The following is a 13414-nucleotide window of genomic DNA, read 5'->3' on the forward strand; positions in this document are numbered from 1 at the left end:
GTAAGCCCTACTCCACCGAGCCACACCCCTAGCCTTCTCACGTTAGTTTTATTCCCATTCCACAGCTGTGAAAGAGGCTCTAAGCAAATGAGTGAAGCCTGCCTCCTCTGAGGCTCTTAGACTTCCAGGGCTGGGGAGCGGTTATTTGGGACAGTGACAAAGGTTGTGCCTGTTCTGCCCGCTAGGGAGGAAACAGCAGGACAGCAGATGGGGTAGGGAGTAGGCAAGGCTGATTAGGCATGGGGTCCAAGGGTAAGGCCAGAATCCCAGCCACAAGATGCCAAGGAAAAACTATTCTGCCTCTTGCTAATCAAACAGAAATAAAATTTAAACACCCTGTACAACCATACACACACACACACACACACACACTCATGAGTAAGAAGCTAAGAAGTGTAGGGGAAAGATATTTAGGTATATCTCTACATTTCTGTATTTTACTTTGCTGGCATGACGTCACTTTCGTGAGGGATTAAAAAAAAAACTTTATTCTTCACAGATCCAACTTCGTAAGAGAGAATACACCAGTAACAGGAGTAAATTGGCATGACCAAGAAGAACCAAGCTGATGTTCACAACCGACCTCACCAAAGAGGCACTGGTGTCCCTGCTCTGAAGAGCCCCTAAGACCGAGCAGGATGGCAGGGTGTGCTGGGGCTCAGGGGAGTGCAGCTCCAACAGGAACCACGGGCATTTATTACTGCCACCTGCCAGGAAGAGTAAAGAAAATCCAACTGGGAGAGTGAAACCTGTCCAGCTTATCTATCTAACGGATTTTCTTCTACAGGATTCTAAGAGAACAAGAAACTTTCAAGACAGTGATCCGCCCTTCGGAGTTAAGACTCACAAAACTAAACTGGTCACAGCTAGAACCTTGCAAGGTTTGTCTGAGCAAACCTTTCCTCCATTGCCCAGTCAAAGGCCTATATCCACCATCCATGGCGGTGAACTGTCAGTGGCCAGCACAGCACCTCTAGGATTCAAAACCCAACTTCTAATTCCCGGGCTTTTGTCCTGAACGCCAGCATCATGGCTTGTTTTGTGTTGCTGCGATAACACATGATAACACACCAAGACAAAGGCAACCTGGGGAGAAAGGGTTGGTCACTGTTGCCCACAGAGGGAAGTCAGGGCAGGAACTGAAGCAGAGGCTTGCTCTTGCTTACAGGGTTGGTTATTCAGCCTGCTTTCTTAGATAACCTAAGACCACCAGCCCAGGGGTGGTACCACCCACGGGGGCTAGGAGGCCCTTCCCTGCCTATCACTAACCAAGAAAATGCCCCACAGACTTGCCTACAGAGCAATTTGATGGAGGCATTTTAATCAGTTGAGGTTCCCTCTTCCTAGATGACCCTAGTAATAAAACAAAACAAAACAAAACAAAAAACAAAAAAACCAAACCAGCACAACCAAGCAGCCTGGACTGTGACCTTTCCAGAGATCATTTGGACACATCTACCCCAAATGGGATCCATGTTTTACACATGTAATAACTGACACCAGCGCTTTCTGATCTGAGTCTCATGGATCCTATATCTGCTGCTGACATGGACACAGGCTAACAGACAGGCTTCTGGGGCTGACTGTGGCCCCTTAATCTGAAAGACAGCTGACAACAGTCAAGTCGAACAGCCAACCAGGCTCTATATGAAGATGGTAATTTCTTAAAGAGTCAAAGGAAATGTTCTGGACAAAAACCAAGCCAATATCCCACAGGCTGGTGTCTCTAACAGATCCTGGTGTGGCTTACACAGGAAACAGGACTGGCGGGGGCAGAGGAAATCCCAGGGAGAAAGGCAGGACTCTGAGATGGGAGTGGCCCTCCCTTTTAACCACCAAAAACTGGGGAGGGAGGAAAGAAAGACATTAAGAGGAAAAGGAGCAGGGACTGTTTCCCTTCAGTTGGGAGGAAAACCACAACCCTAAAGACCAAGATAAACTATTTGTCCACTTCTCCAGCACCCTTCCAGCGATGGCTACGAGTGCTTCTGACAGGACTTCAATGGTAATCTTACTATACTGTCAGGGGGTGCTTTTTCTTAGGACCAGATGACCAATTCCAACCTACCAACCTACCTACCTATCCTAACACACACACACAGAGAGAGAGAGAGAGAGAGAGAGAGAGAGAGAGAGAGAGAGAGAGAGAGCAGTGACCCAGCACAGCCTGGTCCACCCAAACCTGATGAGCACCCTTGTCTTCTAAGAGTCACTGTGTGATCTGGTAAGAGGGTGCCAGAATAAAGGGAATGCTTGTCTTTGCTGGGAGATGGAGGTACAGCTAGGGAGCTGCCAAGCCTTTTGTCCAGTAGGTAGCCGTGCACTGCGAAGGCTTCCGCTGGTCCCGTGCACATGCTGCCTGCTGCACACACTGCCTGCTGCCGGCTTTTAAGAGCTCAGAGATGGCTGAACAAAGGAGAAGAGCGTGGCTCGGCAATGTGGGTGGTTGCTGGCTGGAAAGCAGGTTTTTCTGCAGCTGAGAGCTCAAGGAGGGACGAGGGACATGATATGGGGTGAGCACAAAGGAAGATGGGGGTGCCTGCAAGACTGACAGCAGCTGAGGCACGTGCCTGGCCCCCACCCAAGGGTGCAGCTGGTCAGTGAGAGTTCTGTGAACATGTTTCCCAAGGTGGTGGGCAGGCAGCTGACAAGCCAGAATGGGCATCCTGCTCCTTCCCAGCTGTTCTGACGGTTACCCAAGGAGCTCCAGGCAGACCACATGGCATAAAAGCAGAAAGGGATCCTAACACAGGTGCCCACAAAAGGCCCAGGAAGAAGGCAGGGCTGCAATCTGAGAACCAACCGTAGGGCCCAGTGACTCAGGCTCTCAGCAAAGACCTCCACTAAGCACAATGGGCTACAGCAGCCATAAACAATAGCAGCTCTGGCCCCTCCCTCTCCTCCTCCTCCCAGTTTCTTCCCCACCCCCAAATCCACAACGGGAGGCATCGGGAAACCAGGGCAGAACCCATGAATAGCTCCACTGTCAGTCCTGAGGCCCAGCCTTCTCAGCCTCACAGGTCAGGCCTAGCTGCCACCAGATCACAATAGAAACCTCTGTGCTACAGAAGGCCGAGGCTCCCAACAACAGAGCCTCCAGCATGGTAGCTCTGGGGACTCATGTCCCCATGGGGACTGCATGTGACTATACTAGTGAGGAGTCCTCTGTGCAGGAGGTTGGTAGGACAGGAGCGCAGGCCACAAAATCACCAGACTAGGGCATAGAAAGGAGTCTCTCTAAAAGCTCCCTGCCTCCTGTCTTGCACTGCCCTGGTATGGGAAGGCCATATCTATGGCTAGATATGACTTCAGTGGGACACAGTGGCTTCAGTGACAAGGAAACTGTGAGAAAACTTTAAAACTAAGTAGCCTGTGACCTCTGCCACAATCCTCTGGACGCTGTATAGGACAACTAGTTCCAGCTTGTTTAGAACACTACCCAGAGCTTTGCAGTTCAAACCTATTCAGCTTCTCTCTCACAAGGCGCTTCCCACCTCACCTCACTGGCCAAGGTCCTCCTCAGACCCCTCAGGACATGTCTGGGTGCACAGGCCTCATGGACACAACACAGCCAAGAGCTCCAAACATGTCATGGTCAGAGGATGGCATGAGTTGAGTCACTAGCCAAAGGACAGAAAGCATCAGGCAGCCCCTGTCAACTCTCACTGCAAAGCTAGAAGACGGCCCTAGCTTAGCATCAAGCCTCAGAAATTCCTCAGTGGTTCACCTCAAGCACACGCAGGGGATGGGGGTATGCATGGGCTCTCCTGCCGCGCTTCACTATGCTCTGCACACCAGATGATGGAGGCTTGGGGCTTGGGGAGTGCAGCTGAAAAGGCTACAAGTATGGGTTCCTATTATTTCTTCTGTGGATTTTATCTAGTTTTTTTAATGACAAAAATTTAAACTTAATTCAATATATTTAAAATGTCTAAAGTTTGTGGCTAGAGGTACCAAAAAACAGTTACCATAGCCAGGTGCACTTACATATACCTCTATAATCTCAATACTTAGGTGATTTGAGGCAGAAAGATGAATTCAGCATCAACCTTGGATATGTAGGAAGACCTTGTCTCAAAGAATAAAAGAAAAGGAAGGAAGGAAGGGACAGAGAGAAAGAAAGAAAAGGGGGAGGAGAAAGAGGGAGAGGAAAAATACTTTATGAATAGCTCTCTTTAGGCAGCATCTGGCATCTCCCTAGAACAAGATGTTGTGGGGGTGGGGAGGAAGAAGACACTGAGGAGGCCAGGGGAGGGCAGTACAGGCCTCTGAGCCCACTCAGTTCTAACCCCCAGGAGAAAGTTCTCCTATGAAAGAAAAGCAAGAAAATATTTTGATAATGACAGAAAAAAAAACTAAGCTTTTCCACACCAAGGGCCACCTGTAGAAATCCAAGGTCCAAGATGAATGAGAGAGGGGGAAGATGGGGGAAGGGGAAGAGAGAGAGAGAGAGAGAGAGAGAGAGAGAGAGAGAGAGAGAGAGAGAGAGAGACTGTCTTTCTATCTCTCTGTCTGTCTGTCTGTCCAAGGAAAGGCTGAAGCCCTCTCTTGCGGTGAGGGGCTAACACAATGGTGATTAGAGCAGAGCCAGTGGAGGCCAAGGAATTGGGGGAGAGACCTGAGCAGCAGGGAGTGGCCATGAGCAGACACTTCTCCTGGGGCCTCCCCAGCAGCCAGCAAGGCTCCAAGTCTTAGCGTTATGAGCCCATCCCCATTTTAGCAGCTAAAGAAAGCTATTCCAACAGATTTCTAGGCCTGGCCCCGCTCCAAGGACAAGCTAAAAAAAACGGTTTCTCCAAAATCTCAGCTTAAAACCTCAACCCCTGAGCCACTAAGCTGCATGTACCTTTCAAGACAGGGAAACAGCAGCACAGGGCTGAGACCTGCATCCATGCGCCTGCTCTTGCTAAAGGGTTACATTTATTGTTTAAAAGCCCCCCTGTAATGGGTGTGTCAATAACACTCTGCACTCAAAAGCACTGATGTACTTCCTTCGCATGACTTTGCCCCCAAGGAATAATATAAAAACCATCCCAGTCTCCCTTGCTGTAAGGGGATAACACAATGGCCATTAGAGCCAGTGGGGGCCAAGGAATTGGGAGAGACCTGAGCAGCAGGGAGTGGTCCATCAGCTCAACCCTTCCTGCAGACCATTTCAGCCCTAGGGACAAGACAGCTGGCAGTTTCATAATGGCCTCAAGCTCACAACTGCCCAGGGTTCAGAGAACAGAGGGCAGGGAGGGACGGAGTGTGCACGGTTCCCCTTTCTCTAAGATCCTCTCCAGACGGTAAAGTTAAGCAAATGCCTCCCAAAGGCAGTAGTACAAATGGGATCTCAAGGACCACACCACCACTTGGAGTGTGCATACCTTCAAGCTAAAAACAGTTCTTGTTCCCTTGACCGGGCCCAGTGCAAGGTCAAGGCAGGTCCTACCAGGAACCCCACAAACTTTCACTGGACCAAGACCAGCCTTTCTCTAAGGTCACCCACCCCAGGGAGGTTCTGAGTCTCCAGGGCATAGCCTGTTTCACTACACTGGTCTTCTCAGGGGAAAACTTCAGGGCTGCTTGAACTCAGAGGGGGCTCTGTGCAGAACCTGCCACCACCACAGTACCTAGGCCAGCCATCCAAACCCTGAGGCATGAACACCCTCCACTACCACTGACTTTTCTTGGCAACTGCCCCCCCCAACTTATCCTGTTTACACCACTGCTTGTATTTCACAGGAAACAATGAGGACAGCAAGAGACAATGACTGTGGGAGGCAGGATGCCTGCAAAGCACAGACATGGTCTCTACTCTTCCTCTGCAAGGACAGACACTGGCTGTGGGACCTCCCCTGGAGGAAGGAAGCCCCTACCTGCAGGACAGACACTGGCTATGGGACCTTCCCCTGGAGGAAGGAAGCCCCTACCTGCAGGACAGACACTGGCTATGGGACCTCCCCTGGGGGAAGGAAGCCCCTACCTGCAGGACAGACACTGGCTGTGGGACCTCCCCTGGGGGAAGGAAGCCCCTACCTGCAGAACAGACACTGGCTATGGGACCTCCCCTGGGGGAAGGAAGCCCCTACCTGCAGCCAACAGGTTTTCCTGAAAGCAGAGGGGAGCCTTGCTCCTTCCTATACAGCTGGCTGAGACAGGAACAGCTTCAGGTGTTGACAGACCAGCAGGTGTCACCTGCACCAGGGATGACCAATAAAAGGCCAAACAGAAAGCCAGAGGCTCCTCCCTCTTGAAGAAGGAAAGAACATGCAGACCAGTTAAAAAGAAAAGAAAAAAGAAAAAAAAATTGTTTAGGCCCAGGAAACGGATGGGACCACGTTTGATCCCTTCCATGGACCCCGAGCAGACAAAATAAAAAAGTCTTCTAGGCTGGTAGGAGGGTCGCACAGACGTGACATGGTTTGCTTGGGACTGGCAGAGCACAGGACAGGAATTAGGCTGCAGCTGCAGAGGATTTCAGAGAAGTGAGTGGCTGTGGTCAGACTAGTGCAAAGTCTGGAAATAGGAGCTGCAGGGACACCGGGTCCTGTGTGCAGAGGGGAGGGAGGTTAAGATGCAATGAACCAGTACACGCTGAAATAAAAAGGCCAAAGTTGCTTGAAATGGCGACCATCTTCCTTTAGTTCTGAAGCCTTACTGACAGTGTACTGGACATGAGGAACGCCCACAGCAGAAAATTCCACTCCTGAGAAACAAACGCGAGAAACCACGAGCCTGGGTCAGTGTAAAAACTTACAAGACTTAGCACAGGGTACTGAAGAGGATTTAGTCCCTCACCAACCTTAGCCAAGTCCTCTGAGACCTCTATTCAATCGGCTCTGATCTTAGAACTGTAAAGGCCCCGCCTCGCGAGAGTCCTGCTAAGTCAATTTATCCCCAACACGCTATCACATTCCTTATCCTTCTTTATCCCCCACATAATATCTGGCCACTTGGCTTGCCTTCGGGAAGAATTCTGTCAGGTCCATTCAGCTGGAAAGGTCCCTACCTTCAGAAATTCTCTAAGATCAGGGCATAGTGCTCCCTGGCTAGAGGTTCTTACTTTTCTTGGTATTTTGGAGCTGAGCCCAGTCTCTTCCCCCTACTCTGCTTTAACATCTCAAGAAGTGGCATATTACTATTTTTTTCTTTAAGCACAGAGATCCTCTGTCTTCCAGGATGCTTCTTACCTTTCCCCAGAGAGTACCACCCACACTTGAGACTCCTGTAGGAGGTGTGGGCCACCTCCTATCCACCTCAGAAGACTGAGTCCACGTAGCCCAGGAATACAGGACAGTCAGAAAACAGAGAGGGCAGGAAGAGGGCACTTCCAACCAGTCAGGGAAGCAAAGCAGCAGTAGAACTGGACATCACCAAGACTGAGACTGCCCAGTTCTGATGCTCAGACTCAGTACTACCACAGCCTGAATGGTGCAGCAGGTCTGGGGGGACTAAAGTTGAGGAAACTGTTTTCTTTATTCTGTGATTCTTTAAAAGAGACCCTGCTGGGGCTACCTTGAGTATGCTGAGCCCCTTTCCCTCCCACACCAACCTCAGACAGACAAAAGAGATTTCAGAGGACACTCATTCCTTCTAGCTGCTGTGCAGACCTTCTCTTGGATGTCACAGCTATGAAATCTTCAAACCCCTATTTCTGAATGTGTACCGGGCTCTGTAGCACACGTGGTCACAGACCGAATAGCTGGTACCCATAACCAGAGAAAAGGTTCACCAGCCTCTTATCTGGCTCTTCCCAAATATCACCTACCACCTCAGCCCTGAAAGATAACTGGGGGTGGGGGAGGTCGGAAGGGGGCTGCTGAAGAGTCTTGGCCACCGTGAGCTAAACTCCTACCAGGATGCCTGCCAGCAGCCGTGTTAGCCACAGAGTGTGCAGACCAAGAGAGTCCAAGGAGAGGTAGCTATCCAGCTGATAAATGTAGGCGCTGGCTGCTTAAAGAGAGAAGCAGAATAGGTCTTAAGTGGTGAAGATGCAGACTCCAGCCAGTCCAGGCCCACTTAACCTTGATTACCAGGCTTACTCCTTCCAAAAAGAAAAACCACAGCCCAGCTCAGCCCCACCCAACCCCACCCAACCCCACCCAATCCCCAAGGGTGGAGGAACCAGGATTCCCAGAACCAGCAGTTGGTAGGCACTTGCTGGGAACTGCCACAAAGATAGCAGCTGTCCCAAAACAGTGTCAAGCCCGACCCAGGGGCCTGAGGCCCGACCCAGGGGCCTGAGGCCCGACCCAGGGGCCTGAGACCCTGTTCCTCAAACCTGAAGTGTGTACCAGCTTCTCAGCAACCAAGGCAAATAAGTGTGGCGGATCTGACTCTGCCTGCTTCACAGATGAGAAAATATGCAACTTCAGTCTAGGCTACGCAGCTAGCAATTAGACTTCAGTCAAAAGCTGGCCTCCTTACTGCCCATCTGCATGCTAGACTGGGTTAGGCATGTTCACGCTGAGTGGGCAGATACACCAACTGTTGCCCAGAGGCCAGGTCCTGTACTGAACCAATACAACTACTTACTCTGTCTGAACCGATACAAGGATGGCAGAGAGCGGCCAGGAGAGCATGAGAACCCACAGTGACTCACAGTCAGAGTGTAGCACTGCTACACCACAGGAGAAGGCAAACCAAGCCGTTGCCTCTTCACCAGCCCAAAACTCTGCCAACAACCAAGCACGCCTATACTAGGCACTGTGGACCAGCCAAAGGTAGCAGCTGCCACAGGCCTTTACACTTCCTGACATTCCACAAGTGGGAAAGCAGAGGCCTTGAAAAGCTGTCCGGTAGCAGTGGCAGAGGCAGGAGGATCTCTGAGTTGGAGGCCAGCCAAGGGAGCTCCAGGACAGATAAGGCTACACAAAGAAACTTCGTCTCCAAAAAAGAAGGGGGGGGAGGGGAGAGGGAGGGGAGAGAAAGAAAGAGAGAGAGAGAGAGAGAGAGAGAGAGAGAGAGAGAGAGAGGAAGGAAGCAGAGAAAGAAAGAAAGAAAGAAAGAAAGAAAGAAAGAAAGAAAGAAAGAAAGAAAGAAAGAAAGAAAGAAAGAAAGAAAGCCGCAACCATGCCTAAAATGGGTCTCTGGCTGGATGTACAGAGAGGCGACAGAACATAAAAGCAAAAGCCAGAATGGCTAGAGAACCACATCTAACAGGCTTCTACCTGGTTCTGTGGAAGCTACCCTGCAGTGACCCTACCAAACAGTCACTCTCTAACCACTCTGTTCACACTCCCAGTCCTGCAGCCTTGGCCTCAGTAACAAGAGGAATTACTAAGAGCACAGCAACTAGGGGCGCCTCTACCTGCTCAGCTTCTAGGGACACTGAGTCCACCTCCAACATGCCCGAAGTCCACTGCCAGGGGACAAGGTGGCCAAGCCTGCTTCCTTCTCCCCTGGGAATCACTTCTCTTTAAAAGCACTAACACCGGGCAGGGATTGTCACCTCCATTCACAGGCTCTAGGCTGGGACTTCCTGCTTTTGAATAAACGAATGAACTAGCCAATGAGCAAAAGGACATGGGTCAGAGGAAAGAGGAGTGCTCTGCCCTTAAAGACCGCCTCTCCCTAAGGCTCATTCTTGGCTACCAAACTTCTATCTTTCAAGAGTGACAACTCCATCTTTTTTGTAGGGTGTGGGGGGGTGGTTAAAGACAGGGTTTCTCTGTATAGTCCTGGCTGTCCTGGAACTCACTCTGTAGACCAGGCTGGCCTTGAACTCAGAAATTCGCCTGCCTCTGCCTCCCAAGTGCTGGGATTAAAGACGTGCGCCACCACGCCCGGCTGACAACTCCATCTTTAAACAGGGTTTCTTGGACCAATTCACAACAATGTTCTTGGAGGCACAGGACCCAGAGCTTGAGAAGAAGCAGGCGACAGGCAAGTGATGTGCATTCATGCTGTTCAGGCTCTTTGGTTTTTCTTTTTTAATTCCTACCCCACCCCCACCTTGTGTGTGACCATGGCCATGTGACTTGGTGCAACCAATGAAATCCAACATAGAGGTAGATGCTTTAAAAGCCAAGACTCATCAGGATATTTCTACTGGGCTAGAAATATGAATTGGTCCTTCAATAATGGTAACACGAAGCAGGTTGTGATGTATAGGTGAAGACAGCAAAAACAATCAAAACAAAAGGACAATAACAAAAAAAAAAAAGACTTATTGCTTTAAGCCTCTGAAATCTGAAGTTTGATCTTAGACACATCAAACCCTGATCTCTACAGAAAGCTCTCCAGTCCCATCCCCACCCCCACCCATGCAATCCTCTGGCCTTGTAGAGCAGATACCAGAGCATCAGTCAGATTAGCAGGGATTCAGGGTTGGCATGTAGCTATCATGCTAGATGGGTAATACGCTTTGGGAACTTGGCCATAAGGGAACCTGGACTGAAGAACTCAGTAGTTCTGCCTCGGGCCAGCCTTGCTCTCTATGCTTAAGCACCTCCAAGAAGAAGGTATTGTCTAAATCAGAGACTTCCAGGAAATCACTTGGACCTTTCTGGGCCATAGTTTTCTCATTTGTAAAATCAGGTAGTTAATGTGTACCACATTTGAGTTGTTTTCATGGACTAAACAATTAAAAGTAAGGCTGGGATAGTAGCTTGATATGTTTCCATAAATACTAGGAAGCCTTGAAAAACCCACCATCATGCCATGTAATGCCTGTATGTTTGTTCATAAATTCACTGGGTTTTAAAGCCAGCAAGGGACTTTCAAGACTGGCATACTGGCATTTTTAGGCACTGTAAAAATTAATTGTGTTTAACTCTTTAGCTAAAGTTAAACAAGGTTGAATCCCTAGGCACGTGGTGGCCTAGGATAAGGACCCACGGAAGTGGTTTGAGAACCCAGGGCTTCCGGGCACCCTGGCCTCTTTGTAACTTCACCTCATTTCATAACCTGCAGGGCAAGCTCCTTCCCCCACCCACATAAGGCATGAGTTTCATCTTCCATTGCAAACATGTGACAAGAAGCCCTCACCTGTCCTGAGAGATGAGCTAGCACAGCTGTCCTAAGAGACATCTTAGGAGAATCTGCCCATGGCAGCCAGCCATTCCCTCTAAGCAGCTTTTCTCGGGGACAGTCACAAACCTCTGGAGGAGCAGTGGCTAAGACTGTTTGACTAAATGAAGCAACTAAGCCTAGATCAAGTGCATTTCAATGATGACCACTGAGCACCTACTGCAGTCCCACCACACAAGGCTTTCAGATGTGAGCCCAGAGAGTGTCTGCTGTAGCACAGAGCACCCCAGTCTCTGAAACACATTCGGTGATCCAAGAAGGAGACCCAGAAACGCAGAAAGGGACACTATCAAGCCAATCACCAACTAAAGGTGTACAACAAACACAAAATAAGGGTAAAATACATCTAGTGACATGGGTTTCAACCTCAAGAAACTGAGGCAGAAGGATCATGAATTCAAAACAACCCTAGGTTACACAAGACCCTGACACCAAAAAAAAAAAAAAAAAAAAAAAAAGGAAACTTCCCCTAGCAAACTGTCTAGACAGAAAGCAGAAGTCTGGGCTTCATTCTAAGGGTTCTAGGGTCCAGGAGGAGTTTTGAGAGAAAGGGTGTCTCCAGAAACCTCTAAGCTGTTAGAATGTGGGGCCCCAGATTTCCTTGCATAAATAAGGAAGCACTCAGCAGGCACCAAGTTCTACTCTGAAGCCAAGGGGCTGTGTGGAAACTGTCTAGGATTTGGCAGGCAACTGACCTAAATCCACCAGTCAGTCCTTAGGGGTGACCACCTAGAGAGCTGAGATCACACCTGCTACAGGCTCCAGCCCAGCGTCCTGCACACGCTCGTTGCCCAACACATCTCGATGTCCCAGAACACCAGCGTCCTGATACAGTCACCGTGGCTCTGCAGCCAGCTCCGGGCAAGCACTGGCTAAAGCCACTGAGTTCTAAGGATTCTGACTGCCTCTCACTGGCGACCAAGTTGCAGTCTTCCAGACAGGAGTTTCGGTGGTTCAGGGGCCGAAGTCCCCAAATGTGCACTCTGCCCACCCCTCCGCACTGCACGCCCGGGAGGAAGCTCCAACCTAGGCTGAGCCAGAATCACAACTTGGCCAAAGCTCGGGCTAGGTCAGGGGTCGGGCTCTGCCTCCAAACACAGCCTTTAGCGACCAGCACCGAGAAGCCAGGGTCGCCACCTCCTTAAACTCCAGCCGGACAGCGTGGGACCCCGCGACTGCGTGCACACCCAGGGTGGGTGGGGGCTGGGCGACCGTCCCCTCATCCGGGACCGGAGCTGAATAAAGAGCCTTCCGCTGGGTTCGCAGGTGAGGACGGACAGAGCCCAGGCAACAGCGGGGAGCAGACACACCTTCCGGGGAGCCCGCCGCGCCTCCCACTCGATACAGCGCCCCAGTTCGGCTCAGCGGGGTCCCGGCCGCGGCCTCCAGAGCTCGCGGGCGGTCTCAGCAGACAAAGCCCGCGCCACCCGCGGGGCCGCCCCCGCCAGCCAAGGGAGTCCAGGGGCCGAGCAGGAACGCGGGGAGCAGCCGCTGTCCCGAGAGGACGCTCACGAGGGACGGCCCGAGACAATAAGGACAGGCCCGACGCTTCAACGAGGCCACGCGTTCTACTTACCGGGGCGCGGCAGCAGCGGCGGCAGCTCGGCCCGGTCGGCCGAGGAAGTTAGAGCAAGTTCAGCAGCGCCGAGCGGGAGGGCGCGACTCGAGCCGTCCGAGCGGCGGGGGCGGGGCGCGGAGGGGCGGGGCCGCGGCGAAAAAAGAGGCGCCGCTTCCTCGCACCGCTCAGCCGCCCAGTGCGTCCGGCGCACCCAGGCCCCGCCCCCGCTCTTTGCTCCTCCCCATGCAGGAACCGCCCCATCTTTCGCTCCTCCCCACACCCCCAGCCTTGGCTCTCAACGCTCGCTCCGCCCTCCTCCCCCGCCCGTGCTATCAGCCCACAACCCACCGCCGATTGCCCCTCCCACATTGATCACCACGCCTTCTCTACGCCCCGCCTATGTTCCGCCCCCGGGTGGCCGTGCTCCACCCCCCACCGTGCACCCCGTCCTACAAGTGGTCTTCCATAGGTAGTGAGGCGGAATGCTGACCCGCCCCTTTGTCCGGCTCTGGGCGGTGCCCCAAGCGGGATTTACCCGGTTCCGCCCTCTCTGTGGCTCCCAGACGCTGGCGAAGTCAATCGCTTGTGGTCGCTGTGTTGAGCGCTTGGCCAAGTTATGCCCCTCTGGTATTGGCTCTTGACCAGGCGGGAGCCGAGCCAGGGAGAAATGCGAGTTACAAGATGCCTGTCTCAAGGGATGCTCGAGGTGGCTGAGAGGTGGAAGAAGATTGGTGAAATGACTGGTTTTAAGATGGAAGGCATTCCTGCCCAGGCTTGGGAGCCAGTAGTGTGGGTAGTTTTCTAGAAACGGGTGGTTGAGATTTCTTTACAGCTGAGCCA

General features: G+C 51.6%; 1 protein-coding gene across 1 annotated transcript in view; it reads right to left on the reverse strand.

The window, feature by feature from the left end:
* Tspan14 (tetraspanin 14) overlaps positions 1 to 12757 on the reverse strand; it is a 60542-nt gene extending 47785 nt beyond the window's left edge. The window contains exon 1 of the mRNA XM_021203200.2: positions 12593 to 12757. The gene's annotated coding sequence lies outside the window, so the exon portion shown is untranslated. The remainder of the gene's footprint in view (positions 1 to 12592) is intronic.
* Between the last annotated feature and the right edge of the window lie 657 nt (positions 12758 to 13414).

The sequence above is a fragment of the Mus pahari genome, chromosome 8, assembly GCF_900095145.1.
Source record: "Mus pahari chromosome 8, PAHARI_EIJ_v1.1, whole genome shotgun sequence".
In the NCBI taxonomy this organism is placed as follows: Eukaryota; Metazoa; Chordata; class Mammalia; order Rodentia; family Muridae; genus Mus; species Mus pahari.